Raw genomic sequence first — 15,357 nt, 5'->3', positions numbered from 1 at the left:
TCATATTCGTCTCTCTCTCTAGACCACTCTCATTTCTCGTGCTATCTCTCCCACGCCCCCCCCCCGTCGGCCCCTCTATCCATGCCTCTCTCGAATACGTAATACACACACATACCTCTCTAGGCCCCGCCAAATGCATCAACTACACATTCACACATGTTACATCACGTACCCCATTGATCTAAAAAGCCCTCTCTTCACGTTTATTTCGCATACAACATTCCTTTTGAATAAAGTGTGGCCAAAAAATTATTTTAGAGTTTCTACATATATACAACATTACAAAGTTATATGGAGGAGTACGAACGCTAATTTGCATTGCATGGTGCCCACAATGATATTTATTCCGCACTGTGAATTTGTATATTTTTATACTATATACAAAGTTAGTCATAATAAAGAGAAACGAAGAGCATCTCTCTCTCCATCGCATACCCCCCCTGTACGCCCCTTTCACGTATGCACACAAAACTATCTCCAGGTCCTCTAAAAGTAAGCCCCCAGAAAATTCACGCATGTTTCATCTTTCTCTCGCGATATATGCAATGACGATCATTGTATTTGAAGCGAAAGCACGATACATACATTGGACTTCAGAATCCACTCATTACGGTCACCATTTACGTTTAGTGGTTATTATACAGTCACGGGCTCACCGTACAACTCTGTATTTGCTCATGACATGACTAGTTGACCAGTTAAACGCTCCACGTGGCACCTCTAGTGTTGCATCACATTATCTCACTACCATCGTGCCCACCTGTCGACTTGTATCTACTCTACATCTACACTCTTATAAAATACATAAAATACACTCTTATAAAAAACAGAGTTGGTGATGATGGTGTGCCTGCCATCCTGCAATATAGGCCGTCCGATTTATATCTGACGGATAGGAAAGAAACTATGGCAATTTTGCAAAAAGGTACCCACACACCTCTCCACATTTGCAAATAAGGCCTTCCCTCGTTCATCCTTTTCTCTCACAAGATAAACAAGTCATACAAATGCATCTTGATGTTACGTGCAACGCACGGGCATCTTGCTAGTAAGAATGAAAACAAACGACAAAAAAATATTTGGACGGTGGTTCGAAGTCATGACCGCGGGCACAGCGGACAAGGTGGCCTTGTATTGGTATGCTGAGCCGTCTGTTTTAACACACAGGAGCTGGTGTGGTGATTATACACACACGCACGCATGCACACGAACTGCATCCACGCAACACTCACACAAACACATGCACCCACGCACGCACGCAACACTCACACGTACACACGCAGCCACGCACGCACGCAACACTCACACGCACACACGCACGCATGCATGCACACACCAGTACACCACACGACCAACACACACTCTCACGCTCAAGTGCTCAACCTACACGTGCATGCGCACACATCAGGCCCTGACAGACACATACACAACCAGGTGATTCCCGCGCACGGGTTGGAGCCTTGTCGCGCCTGCGTAAATTTGTGTTTATCTGACCTTTTGCCTATGCGAACTGACAGGTGGGACCCACAAGGAACGTGGTCAATTTAACTAGTCAACATGGCGCCACGCAGACTATTTGGCCGGTCAACAGAGTGCAATCCGATGCTGAACTGTGAGCAAGTGACCGTATAATCACCGCAAAACGTATATAGTGACCGTAATCAGCTTATTCTGAAGTTCGGTGACCGTATTACGCTTTTCTCTCTGTAGGCCCTCCAAAACTACATCTCTACACGTTCTCGCATGTTACATCTAACAACTATGCAATACAGCACTACTACTACACTCTAACACAATAAATCATATGTGTTTTTAGTTTTACTAGATATCATATTGTTACTTATAATTATTCAGTTTGCATACATTAAAATTGCCTTTGAAATGTATGGCCAGTATCATCTACCGCGCGGGAAAAATCCCGCCCTTTCCTGTTTAATCGGGTTTGTATCGATGGATCGTGCGAAACAGCAAAACTATAGTACTATACAGTACTACAAGTGACAGTTCACTGGGCCGTCGTGTCGTCTACTCCTCCGTCGTAAGAGTGGAGCGCTCGCTTTCATAAATCTTCTAGTCCCTTTCGCCGACATGTGGGACATCAAGCTACCGGGTCCACGTGCCATACCGGAATACAGTGCAGAGCAGCCGGGGTGAAGCACCCCAGTCATGGCGCCGGCGTAGTAATGAGCAATGAGGCGTCAAATCACAAGCTGCACCTTTCCCGCAGTTAAGTTGGAGGGACGAAGCAACCATCATTTCACTCGTTGCTGAATCCGCTTCTCCCTCATCTTCTTCAACTTAACCACGTGTTGCTTCTGCCGTTGTTCTGCCTCATGTGGGACGCGGATCGGCTTGGTAAAGCACTGACACGTGGGACCGCATGTTAGCAAACCGCCAGGACAACGTCCTCCGAAAATAAGAAGCCTAATCCTAGACTTACAAAGGGCTACGTAGCTGCTACGTATACTTTCCATCTAATCTATATATGCCCCCTGATTTTCAGGTGGGGTGGGCCTAATCCTCTCCTTTAATCCAATCAAATAGTCCCACATCACATCAGTTCGTAACTTTACGTAAACCATTACGTGGATGTAGCATTGCTCAAATAAGAAACCTCCCCCGCCATCCGCGCGGCAAAATCACCTCCTTTTTACTAATCTTGATTCTATAATTTTTTAGATCAATATAATTGAGATTTGTATAGATAGCACACAGGAGCAAAACCAAGTGGTACGGTTAAGGGCATCCACAATGTGTAGCCAAATGTGAAAATAGCTTTTGGCATCGTGGGAACCATTGTGGACGGTGTTGCCAAAGCCAAAAAGATGGAACCGAAGCTCCCTGATTGATTGATTGAAGGAATAGAAAAATGCAACGTCTCTCCTCTTTCTCCCATGCTTGGACGCATGTAGTACAGTATAGAGCACAGAGTCTACTCCCCTGTCCCTTCTATCACAAATCACAAAGCAGTGAGGCGTCAAATCACAAAAGCACGGACGAAGCAACCATCATTTCACTCTTCGCTGACTCCGCTTCTCCATCGTCTTCTTCGAGAAACCATCTCACCGCACTAGTACTCCTAGTAGTACTAGTAAAGGACTTCCTGGATGCAAATAAGGCGGTTGTCTCGGCTTGCAGGCGGCACTTGCGAACGACTTACCGTGGTCTCCCTCAATGGTGTTCTCCGTCGAACGCACTTCGCCAAACCACCAAAAAAAGATATCGTCGACGTCACCGCAATGGGGAAGGAAGTCAAATATAGTTACTACCTCCATTTTTTTGTACACAAGGCCAGTATATCAAAATTACAATTTGCAAAGGGCCACTAACACTAATCGAGGCAAAATTGATGGGGTTAGCAACCAAGGACATTAATATCCCCTGCATGCATGCGGAAGTGAGAAGGTTGGTTTGCATGGCGCTGCATTAATCAAGCGATGAGGAGTGAGATGGTTAGCTCTTTGGTCTTTGGAGAAAAAATACGCATTAATTGACACGTGAAACGAGGATTTGTATCGATTAAATCCCGCGAAGGAAAACCCCGCCTTTCTTTTTTAACACTAGTACTCCTAGTACGTACGTACTTATCCTGTTTGGGTCTAGGCCTTGCATTGCCAAACTTCGCCACACATTTTTGCCAAGCTTGCCTAAAGTTTTCAAAATGAGAAGGAGGTACACTTGCGCACGGCTGTCGCGGTCGCACCGCACCCTCACACGGTCGCTCCTGCACGCCGCGGTCGCACCGCACCCTCACACAGTCGCTCCTGCACGCCGCAAACCCAACCAAGGGAACGCACCCTCACTGACACGTGCTGTCGCATGTGAACAAACCAAACTCAGCCATCCTATCGCTGACACATAATTTTCGTTCATAGAGTATGTTTATCCAACCGCATGTTGGGGAGTATCCGTACGGCCCGTGCGGTGGTCTGTTGGGGAAGAAGAAGAGGTGAGGAAGAAGGAAAGAAGGGTTAGGAGACGTAGGATATTCATCCAACCGCCTGAAATGGTAGACTGACCCAAGTCAGGCGACTTGCATAACAAATATATGTTTTTACACAGCAAAAGATCCATAAAAACAACAACATAAAGAAAAACTATCACTGCTCGCGGAAAGAGACGGCCTCGTCGTCTTTGGCTGCCGGCGCGAACCAGCCGTCGCTGCCGACGTGTGTCTCCGCACCGTGGTTGTCCTCGGCCTCCAGCTACTCGTTCAAGCGGAGCGTGCGGGCGCTCTGCACGGACGAGAGCACAGCCCGGTTCAAGTCGAGGACGTCCGGTTCCGCCTGCAGGAGGGCCTCGATGGCAGCGGCATCCGCGCGCTCCGCGTCGAGTCGAGCCTCCGCCGCCCGGTTCAAGTCCAGGACGTCCGGTTCCGCCTGCAGGAGGGCGTCGATGAGAGCGGCATCCGCGCGCTCTGCGTCGAGTCGAGCCTCTGCCGCCCGGTTCAAGTCCAGGACGTCCGGTTCCGCCTGCAGGAGGGCCTCGATGGCAGCGGCATCCGCGCGCTCCGCCTCAAGTTGAGCCTCCGCCGCCCGGTTCACATCCACGACATCCGGTTCCGCCTGCAGGAGAGCCTCGATGGCAGCGGCATGCGCGCGCTCCGCGTCGAGTTGAGCCTCTGCCTCCCGGTCCTCCTTTAGTATCGCCATGTTGAACCGCTGGTCCGCCTGCACCATGGGGGACTCGGACGCCGGCACGAAGTCGACGTCCATCGTCTCATACCCATCGGGGGCCTTCTGCGCCGCGACCTCCGCCATGAACATTGGATCGGCTTCCTCCTCCTCGTAGCTTGGCTCCAGAGAACTCGGGGATTGGCCCGCCGCAAAGCGAGCTTGGGAACGGAGGTCTGTGGCGCCGACCGCCGCCGCGATTTCTGCGCGGCGCTCCGGCGTCAGCATCTTGTAGTAAGTGATCTTGCGGCGCACCATGGCTTTCCGGCGAACTAGGGGACGCTTGATGCGGGCTAGGGGATCGAAAGGTGGGGGAATGGGCTGGAGATTTGGTGTGGTTTTAGGGCAGTGGCTGGCGTAGGCCGAGCAGCGAAGGTTCTGGTGTGAATAGTGGTTCCGGTGACGACCGGTCAATCGGTTTTGACTGTACATCGCTCTTGTCGCGTTCGCGTTGCAGCCCGGCACGCTGGACCCTCCACGTCGCTCACCGAATGGAACGCGCTTCGTCTTGCGTTTTCGCTCGCTTGTGGGACCGCAGTTGAGAGCAAACCGACGTCCCTCCCCCTCCCCCGCCCGCGTCATTTATTATACCACCACTCCCTCCGTTTTATGCGGAGTAAATAAAAACAGAGGGAGTATACTACGGATGAGGATCCCCTGACGTGGCCGAACCCATTGAGTAACTGACATGCGGGGCCTAGCAAGCATGGGGTCCGCCAGTAAGTGACCGAAAGGGAGGGTAAGGCAGGGATACCTACGTCAGAGGATCCACTTCCACTATACTACTTTGACCAAATGTTAGAGTAATAATATATGACATGCAACTTACACAAATGTTAGAGTAATAATATATGACATGCAACTTACACAAAGCATACAGGGTCTAATGCGTTTTTCGAGGCTAACTTTGACCAAATGTTAGAGTAATAATATATGACATGCAACTTACACAAAGCATACGGTCAAATTCGTATGTGAAAGGAGTTTCCAATGATATAATTTTCACATTATACATCTCATGTACTATTAATCTTGTCAATAGTCAAATTGGAAACCATCTCGAGTACAAATCTAGGAGTACGTACGAATCTAACAATATTGATTGGGCGTTGTTGAATGTTGATACCTTTTTGATCAAAGTAGAGATACTTTGACTACACATAAAACTTATATGTAAACTAGAAAGGATAGGGGGAGTATATTGTACGTTCAAAAACGAAACGAACATTGAATACCCTTTATATATGATTTGCGGATGCTATGATCACCGGTTCAAAATTTTGAATCCGCCTTAGGTATCACGTGCCCCCACTCGTTCCCTCTCGATTTCATCTCGGGGTCCGGAGATCTATTGAAAGAGGACTAGGGTGGGTACATGCGAATGATACTCGGCGGAATGTTCAAATGAGGCATGCGGGAGGATGGACTCGACTGGAGGGCGACATGATCGATGGAGAAGAGGGTTGGAGAGGAATGAGAAATAAGCAAACGCCACATGATTATACTTGAACGGCTCAAATAAACAATAAGTTGTCTCGCTTGGCCTACATAGTGAAAGGCCTAATGCGCAACGCGGAGCACTGACGCTCGAATATGGCCGGGAAAACAGGGAAACCGACATGTGGGGCACACCCGTCGGGACGACGTAGCGCAGACTAGTCCAATGGAGGAGCTGGCCCACGACCTCCTCGCCACCGACAACCGTTCATGTGGGTCGTTGGGGCCAACAACGGGGCGCAGCTCCAGCACCGCCTCTGGACACGGCGACCGCGGTGAGCGACACGCTCATATCGTCGCTAGACACGGTCGGTTTCAGTGTGCCGAGGGTGGCGTTAGTGCTGTGGCACGACCAACGGTATGTTTGGTTTGTGCCCAAGGTTGCCCCATCAAAGCATTGGGTAGCCAAAATTTTGGTTGAGGTATTGGTTGCCCATGATTTGGCCGACATTGGCAAGAAAAATGAACTAGAGTTGGCTAGAGTTCATTGGCATGCCAAAGAAATGGCAACCATCCAAACAAAGACCAATCTTTGGGTCATGACCAAAATTTTGGTTGAGGTATTGGTTGCCCATGATTTGGCCGACATTGGCAAGAAAAATGAACTAGAGTTGGCTAGAGTTCATTGGCATGCCAAAAAATGGCAACCATCCAAACAAAGACCAATCTTTGGGTCATGACCAAAATTTTGGTAAGGTGCACTTTGGCCACAATCCAAACACACCCCAACACCCGGCTCGTCGAGGATGCACGGGGCGCCGCGACGCGTCCGCGGAGTGGTGTAGCGCGGCCAACTGCATCCTCTGGACCTGAGACCATGCCGGGTCGTCTTGCTTTTTCAATGACATGCGGGGATCGCATGTGAGCAAAGGGCATCTCCAACGTTGCCACGACCGCAGCTGACTACCCTGGCACACCAAAACCCTCGTCCCTCGCGCCGTCGCGCGGTGCGTTCCCAGCCGGCGCCAGCTGCCCGCATTCATGCCGTCCGTTCGTATGTCGTCGTTAAGAGGCTCGGTGCCCGAGGAACCAACTCCGGCGACTTAATGACGCACCCGGACGCTTGGCCTCACCGGAATGCGCTACTTAAAGCGGCAACGCCCAGCTAACCTCCACACCATAGCGCATCGTCCTCCTACCTGGCACCACATCCGCCATGACCGCAAGTGCGAACGCTCTGCGGGAGAGCTTGTCTTCGGGGATGAAGCTCGAGGTCGCCGCCCTCGCTCAAGTCGCCTCTCGCGACGCAATAGCGGCGTAGCCGGACGCGGACGCGACCGCACAAGCGGTGGCCACGCTGGCGGCCGACGACGGGAGCACCGTCAGCCACGCGTCCTACTTGCCGCCGTCCAACGTCCGGCACCGCCGAGGTCGGGGACTCCTCCGAGGATGAGTAGGGCATGGGAGGCGGCAGGGCATGGTGTGCCAACTGGCCGGTCCGTATCCCGTGTTCTACTCTTCCTCGCCGGAGACCGCACCTTCACTTCACGGGTCTTGAACCCCGCCCCCGTACATAGAGATCGCAGATGGAGGACGTCGGTCGCCGCCGTAGAATAGGTTTAGGGTCGGGTTTCTTTTATTTTTCTGTCCTATAAAAGTTCGAAATGTAATGAAAATCTGCCGTGTTTGCATTAATCTCGGCCGGTGTATATGAACTTTCACAATAATATACATATTGTAGGAGTACTAGCAAGATGCCCGTGCGTTGCACGGAAGATCAAGATCTTGTGGGAGAAAAGGATGAACGAGGGAAAGCCTTATCTGCAAATGTGGAGAGGAGTGCGGGTAAATTGTCATAGTTTCCTTCCTATCCGTTAGATATAGATCGGACGGCCTATATTGCAGGATGACAGGCACACCATCATCACCAACTCTGCTTTTTATTGAACCGAGACAAATCTAACATGCGAAGTAAAATAAACACATAGGGTCTATACATACACAAATTATCTTAGGCACTCCAATAGTACGTCCACTACACATTCACGCATTTCACATCTTTCTACATCTATGGGAACCTACGAAAGGGTTAACGTAAATTGCCTCTCTCTCTCCACCCCTGATTTTCATGGTGGTGGGCCCCTCCCTCCCCCCAATCTACAATCAACAGCTCACACGTTTCACATTACGTTAATTACGTAACTGGGATTACGTAGGTGTAGCATTACTCGTCCTAAAAAACCCAACTAAGCCAACCTCCCAGCATATCGCGCGGGAAAAGACCCGGCCGCGCCGTTTTAGTCGGGATTACCGGATTACTAGTAGTAGTATCGATGAATCGCGCGAAGCAACAATTCTTTTTAAGGGGGCGAAGCACCTATTTTAAAAGGAAAAAAGGCGGTACACTCACAGCACTCCTGTCGCGGTCGCATTGCACCCCACACACGTTCGGTCCTGCACACGGCTCACGCAAACGGAACGCGCTTCGGCATGCCTCTTCACTGACACGTGGGACTGCACTTGGAGAAACCGACCATGCGCCAAACTCCCCCCGCCCACTGCGCGAAAATCCTCCCCCCCCACACCCAAAAATTCCTCCCAAATCTGATTCAACCGCCCTTCGGCCAACTAGCCAATAATATTCCCCAAACCCCCCTCCCCCCTGTCCCCCTCCACTCCATTCGCTCCGCCAAAGCCGCCCTCCCCGCCGCGCCGATACGTCGGCGCCGCGGTTCGGCGATCCTCTCGCTCCCACAGTACGCTCTCGTAGACTGCCGTCCTCTAGCCGCGCCGCCACCTCTGGCTACGTTCTTGTGGAGGCGCACGGCGGTCAGCGCCGCCACCGCTGGCGACGTTCGTGTGGAGACGCACGGCGGTCAGCTTCTCCCACGGTACGCGCATTCTAGACTGAGGCCCCGTTCATGTCGGTGTAGCGCTGAATGTTAGCTGATAGACGCTGTTAATCTCACTGTTTGCCGAAGTAGTTTACTGTCAATATGCTCTGCTTAAGAAGCTTCCTTGCCCTGTTCTGCACTCAATCTGCTTAGCTGAGATGGCATGCCAAGGCCGATTAGTTGCTAAAATATCCTGCCATATATTTATTGTGACGTAGATTGCCATGGTCTAGTAGCCAATCTGTTAGGTGAAATAGCTCTACACCGTTTTATACTCGATCTTTGTTGCTGCGATGGCCTTCGATAGTTCGATGGCTGTGTGCTCGGCCTCATTGACTGCTGAAACAGCCTGCCATAATTTGGCACTCAAATCTGTTTGCTGAATTAGCTTTACATATATTTCGTTACTTAGATCTGCTCGTCCAAATATCTTGCCATAGCTTTAGACATCGACCTAGGTATTTTTTTCTGGACTTCATAAAAAAGCATATATGTTTTTCCTGTAATATCTAGTAGAAGAACTAATTTGTATGTCTAACAGATGGACAGGACTTGGATAACTTCTGCTCGAAGATTCTCCGCTGCATATGTCGAGGGGGTTGAAAACTTCATGAACTTTATCAGAGCTGAGTACGGTGGTCCGAAATCAGATGTGCTCTGCCCGTGTAGCAGTTGTATGAATTCAGTTACAAGACCCCAGTCAACTGTGCAAAATCATCTACACTTGTATGGGATGTCGGTCACATATACTAGGTGGGTTCATCATGGTGAAGCTGTGAACGTCAATGTTATTGACTACGTGGAAGCAGCAGATCACCATCTTGATCTGCCTGATGCTCAGGTGGAAGAGGAGGAGGAGGTGGTGGTGGCGGAGCCAGTGAGTTTGACCAACATTGAAACAATGCTACGAAATGCTCGTGCATTCCGTGAACTTTCACCTGCAGAAGAAAAACGGTGGGCCCGCATGTTGGAACAATGCAACGTTGCTGTCACCCCAGGAAATAAGCTGTCAGTATTCTCAGCTATGGTCACCTTTCTTCAGGTGAAGACATCTGAGCGGATGACCAACAAATCATTCGATGCGATGTTGGCTGCTTTCCGCGAATCTTTCCCAGATGCGTCTGAGCTGCCACACACCTACAGTAAAATGAAGAATTTCCTTCGTGCAGTTGGAATTGGATATGATATGATCCATGTTTGTAAGAATAATTGTGTTCTGTTCCGGAAGGATTATGCCAACTTAAGTGAATGCCCGAAATGCAAATCATCAAGATGGAAAGATGGCGATGCTGTGAAGAGGATTCCTCATAATGTTCTGAGACATTTTCCAATTATACCAAGATTGCAGAGGTTGTTTCATGATGCTGAAACAAGAGAGGATGTACTGTGGCATTCTAGGAACCAGGAGTACAGAGATCAGAATGTAATGAGCCATCCATCTCATGGTAGTGAGTGGAAAAGCTTCAATGATAAACACAAAGAGTTTGCTGCTGACCCGAGACACATTAGACTTGGCTTAGCTTCAGATGGATTTAACCCATTTGGCCACCAGAGCGCCACATATAGCATGTGGCCAGTGCTTGTTATCCCTTACAACATGCCTCCAAATGTCTGCACCAAAGAATCAAACTACATGATGGCCTTGCTCATCCCAGGTCCAAAAAGTCCTGGAAAGGATTTTGATTTGTTCATGGAGCCTCTTGTGGAGGAACTTCAACAGCTATGGAAGGGTGTTCTCACTCGAGACCTATATAGCAGCCCACCAGCTGATTTCTTTCTGCGTGCTGTTATAATTTGGTGCATCCATGATTATCCGGCTTTGGGCACTATGTCAGGGCGAACGACACATGGTTACAATGCATGTGTTCGCTGTGACAGGAATCCGCTGTCATACGCAATACTTAGCAAGATCTGTTACATTGGACACCGCCGTTTCCTTGCCAAGGACAAGCCGCATCCTAGAAAATACCGAAGACATGTGTTCAATGCAAAGCATGAAAACCGTGATGCGCCAAAGAGGCTCACCGCCGATGAGTTGCAAGTGGAATTAGAGAAGGTCAGGCATATTACACCAGGAAACCATCCTGGTAATGGTAGCGGGAAAAGGAAGCGTGGCAGGGTAGAAGAGAGATTATTGTTTACCCGCAGGTCCACTTTGTGGGACTTGGAGTATTGGAAAGATTTGGATCTGCGGCATAATCTTGATGTGATGCACATCGAGAAAAATATATGTGACAGCATTATCGGCACACTTCTTAATATTGAAGGCAAGACGAAAGATACCTTAAAATCTAGGATTGATTTGACACACCTGGGTATCAGAAAGGATTTGCAGGTGCAAGATGAAGGTAAACCACGGGATATGGCACCAGCTGTGTACGTCTTGGACAAGGTAAAAAGAAAAGAATTCTGCGAGGTCCTGTCACGTGTGAGATTCCCACATGGATTTGCTTCCAACCCTGAAAGGAGAGTCAGTGCAGATGGAAACAAGGTACAAGGGTTGAAAACTCATGACTGCCACGTCCTACTTCAAAGGGTTTTACCTGTTATCCTTAGAGGATTGGGCCGCCCTGACTTATACAGAGCAGTTGCAGAGTTGGGACAATTCTTCAGGGAACTCTGCAGTAGGAATATCAGGATAGATGCTTTGGAGCGTCTTAGAGACAAGATACCAACTATCCTATGCGACCTTGAGAAGATATATCCTCCAGCCTTCTTTGATGTGATGGTGCATTTGGCTGTTCATCTACCTGATGAGGCACTACTTAGAGGTCCAGTACAGTATGGCTGGATGTACCCTATTGAAAGGCGGCTAGGCACTTTCAAGGGCTATGTTAGGAACAGAGCTAGACCCGAGGGTTCCATTGCAGAGGCCTACATTGCTACAGAAGCGTTGACATTCTGCTCAAAATACATTGAAACAGCTGATCAGCTTAGCAAAGAGGTGGGTGAAGACAATCCCGGGCTCAATGTTTTCGATTATTCTGTTCGAGTTACAGGGAAGAGTCGACAAGAGGACAAACCTAAAGATTTGGACAAAATGGTTTGGTATGTGTTGAATAACTGTCCTGAGATACTACCTTATATCAAGTAAGTGCAGTACTGCAGCTTATACATCGTAATCTACTAAACTTGCAGCACATTCTTATATATTTAGATGTTTGACGCGATCACTATGTTGTGCAGCATCTACAAAGAGGAGTTACTGCCGCAAAATCCAAGAAACATTGACAAACTGGTTATGGCAGGATTTGCGAAATGGTTCAAGAACCATGTAAGCTTTTGAAGTGCACTGTCAGTTTTTTTAATATATTGAGTACATAAGATGATCAGCTTGTCTATTTTCTAACCATAGGTTAAGAAGATGCGGGAGGATGGGCAGGCAGTTGATGATGCCCTTTACTCACTAGCAATGGGTCCTGATACTCGGGTAAGACATTATGAATCTTGCGTTGTTGGAGATGTGCGCTACAACACCCTTGCACGAGACGAAGGCAGGAAGACACAAAACAGTGCCATCATGAGCACGGATACGTATGACAAAGAGACAACTGAAATGTATGCTAACATAACAGACATTGTTCAGTTGCAGTATATCTCCAGTTTCGAGGATCATCGGTGTGTGGTTCTGTTGTGCTGTCGTTGGTATAACCTGTTTTCCAGGATCGCAAAACCCAGAGCTGATGATTATTTCAAATCCATCAATGTCAAGGCGGCGTACCAGACCAACGAGCCTTTTATTTTGGCAAATCAAGCAACACAGATATTTTTCTTGGAAGACACATTTGCACGTAGCGATGACTGGAGAGTATTGCAAAGGTTTGAGCAGAGGAATTCGTTTAATGAAGTTGCACAACAAGATGATGCTTACACTGCTCCTGATGTACAAGATAACACAGATGTTCCTAATATCTTTGAGAACCATCACGTCAATGACGCCGGCGAAAAGATTGCCTGTCGTGCTGTGGACATACAAGAGTTGATCAAGAAGAAGCCAACGTTCGAGGACGTTGAGGACGAAGAAGAAGATGACACCGTGGGGAATTACGATTCAGACTGATACACATGGCGAAGATGTTGACGCTGCTGCTGCGGATGATGATTACATTGCTTTTGTCGTATTTGCCTGTCAGAAGACGTTTTTTATCTACTATGTGAAATTGTGTTTGCTATGACAACTGAAACCTGATGAACATGTTGTTTAGTATTTTGCTGTGAGAACATCACTTGTTATGTATGCTGATTTGTGTTTGGTGATTGTATGACAACTAAAACATGATGACATTGTTGTTTAGTTGTACTCATATTTGGCTGTGAAACTTGAATTTGATGACATAGTTTGCTGTTGGACTGCAATTTGCTCGACGTCTTCGAATGAGAACAAAGCTGACCCGACAGGGCCTCTGCTATTTATTTATTTATATGAGCAAAAGGGGATACCCCCTGATTTCCGTTAATAGAAATCATTAGATGTTCACAACACTACGCCCAGCCTGCTACACAGGTTTCATTCATTACTAGTTTCAGCAAAGTGCTCATGTCGTAGCCACTGAATACATCACGAGTGCTACATACACTGCAAATAAAGAGACAATCATCCTACAGAGCACATCGATTTTGCCCATTATCTTCACAAGCTCTTTCATCTCCTCATTGCTGTCAAGGCCGTTCAGCAGCTGTTGCTTGGCCATGATCAGAGGAACTGCATCTTTAACCTTCTGCTCTGCATCTTCCTCTTCTGCCGTTCCTTCAGTTACTTGTCCAACACCCCAACCTGCTGGTATTGGGATTCCTCGGCTAACCAAATAATCAGCGTAGTTGCATTCCCCCACATCAGCAACTTCCCAGAAATACAAATCACACGAATCTTCCCTTTTCTGCACGAATCAAATTGGAAGATCATCAACCAAACTATTAAAAAAATCAGCAACTGAAAGCAGCAGAACAACACTTAAACATATTATTACCCCATGATTCGGGCATTTGTAGAAGACTCGGCCAGGGTTGCGGATTGTGGTTGAGACGCGACGGATGACTCTGCGTGATTTGCAGCAGTGGCACCACACCAACGGCAGCGGGTTGCGATGAGCAATCGGCTGCGGTGCGCGTGCCGGCGGGGGTGTGATGAGACCCACAGGCGATGGTACGGGTGGCGACTTGGCGCATATCTGGTTGTTGCCTGCTGAAGAGCAGGTGGACGAGCAGCCAGCGGACATGGTTGCTGCGGCCAGAGCTTCTGATGCTAGGCAGAGTAAGTAGAGAAGAGGAGAAGCGAACGTTGGATATGTCAGTTTCATTACTTGCAGAGTAGCATAGCACCATATATAGTCATAGTCTAGGTTTGGATTCGAACCAGCTACAGGAGGGACCTCCTTGTTTTGCGAAAAAAATTATTTCTCCACCTGACAGCTGGGACCCACCGGCTGTATCTTCGCACGGAAGGAAGTGCCTCCTTGTTTTGCGAAAAAAATTATTCATCCCGTTGACAGCTGGGACCCGTCAGATTTGGTGACTGACTTGTGGGCCTACTAAGCGGACGTGTACGCACGGCTTTGTCAACTTAATCAACAAATGATTCTAGCAGCTGGACCGTTGGATGTTAATCCAACAGCCGTGCTCCTTCTTCAACCTCTGTTCTTGCTCCTGTCTCCCGTGGGCGGCACCGCGGCTGTGCTGCCGCGCACCCGAACCAGTGAAGTTTCCCACTCCTCTCCATCTGCGACTCCACTGCCCCGTCTTCCCCATCTCCGGGTCGTTCCAGTCTGGGTGCGCTCGGCACGGTGTGGTCAACGTGGTCAACAACCGAGAGTCATCGGAAGATGACTGTACGTGAGAGGCTGACAGTGGGGACGCACCACGCCCATGGACGCATGCATGCAACGGAACGCGGCGAGGTCAACGTGGTCAAGGAACGACTTCCATCGGAAGTATACTGTACGTGGAGAGTCTCAGCTGGGTCCACGGCCGCAGCAAGTAAGTGCCTCCTTATTACGCGGAAAATAATGATTCCTCCAACTGACAGCAGGGACCCACTGGACGGGCCACCGTATTTTGCGAAAAAAACGTTTGCCCCCTGACTGCTGGGACCCACCTGACGGGCCACCGTATTTCGCGAAAAAACGTTCCCCCCGCTGTCAGCTCGGACCCACCGGAAGTGCCTCCTTATTACGCACAAAAAAATGAATACTCCCCCGGCTAGCTGGGACCCACCTTGGTGGGAGGCTGACTTGTGGGCCTACTAAGTTGACGGGGACGAAGGGCTTTGTCAACTTAGTCAATATGAACGATTCTAGCTCCAGTGACCGTACGATGTCCATCCAACGGCCGTAGTGCTTCTTCAACCTCTGGTCTTC

Source organism: Triticum aestivum, chromosome 7D (genome assembly GCF_018294505.1).
Source record: "Triticum aestivum cultivar Chinese Spring chromosome 7D, IWGSC CS RefSeq v2.1, whole genome shotgun sequence".
In the NCBI taxonomy this organism is placed as follows: Eukaryota; Viridiplantae; Streptophyta; class Magnoliopsida; order Poales; family Poaceae; genus Triticum; species Triticum aestivum.
Note: the sequence above shows the minus strand (reverse complement) of the source record.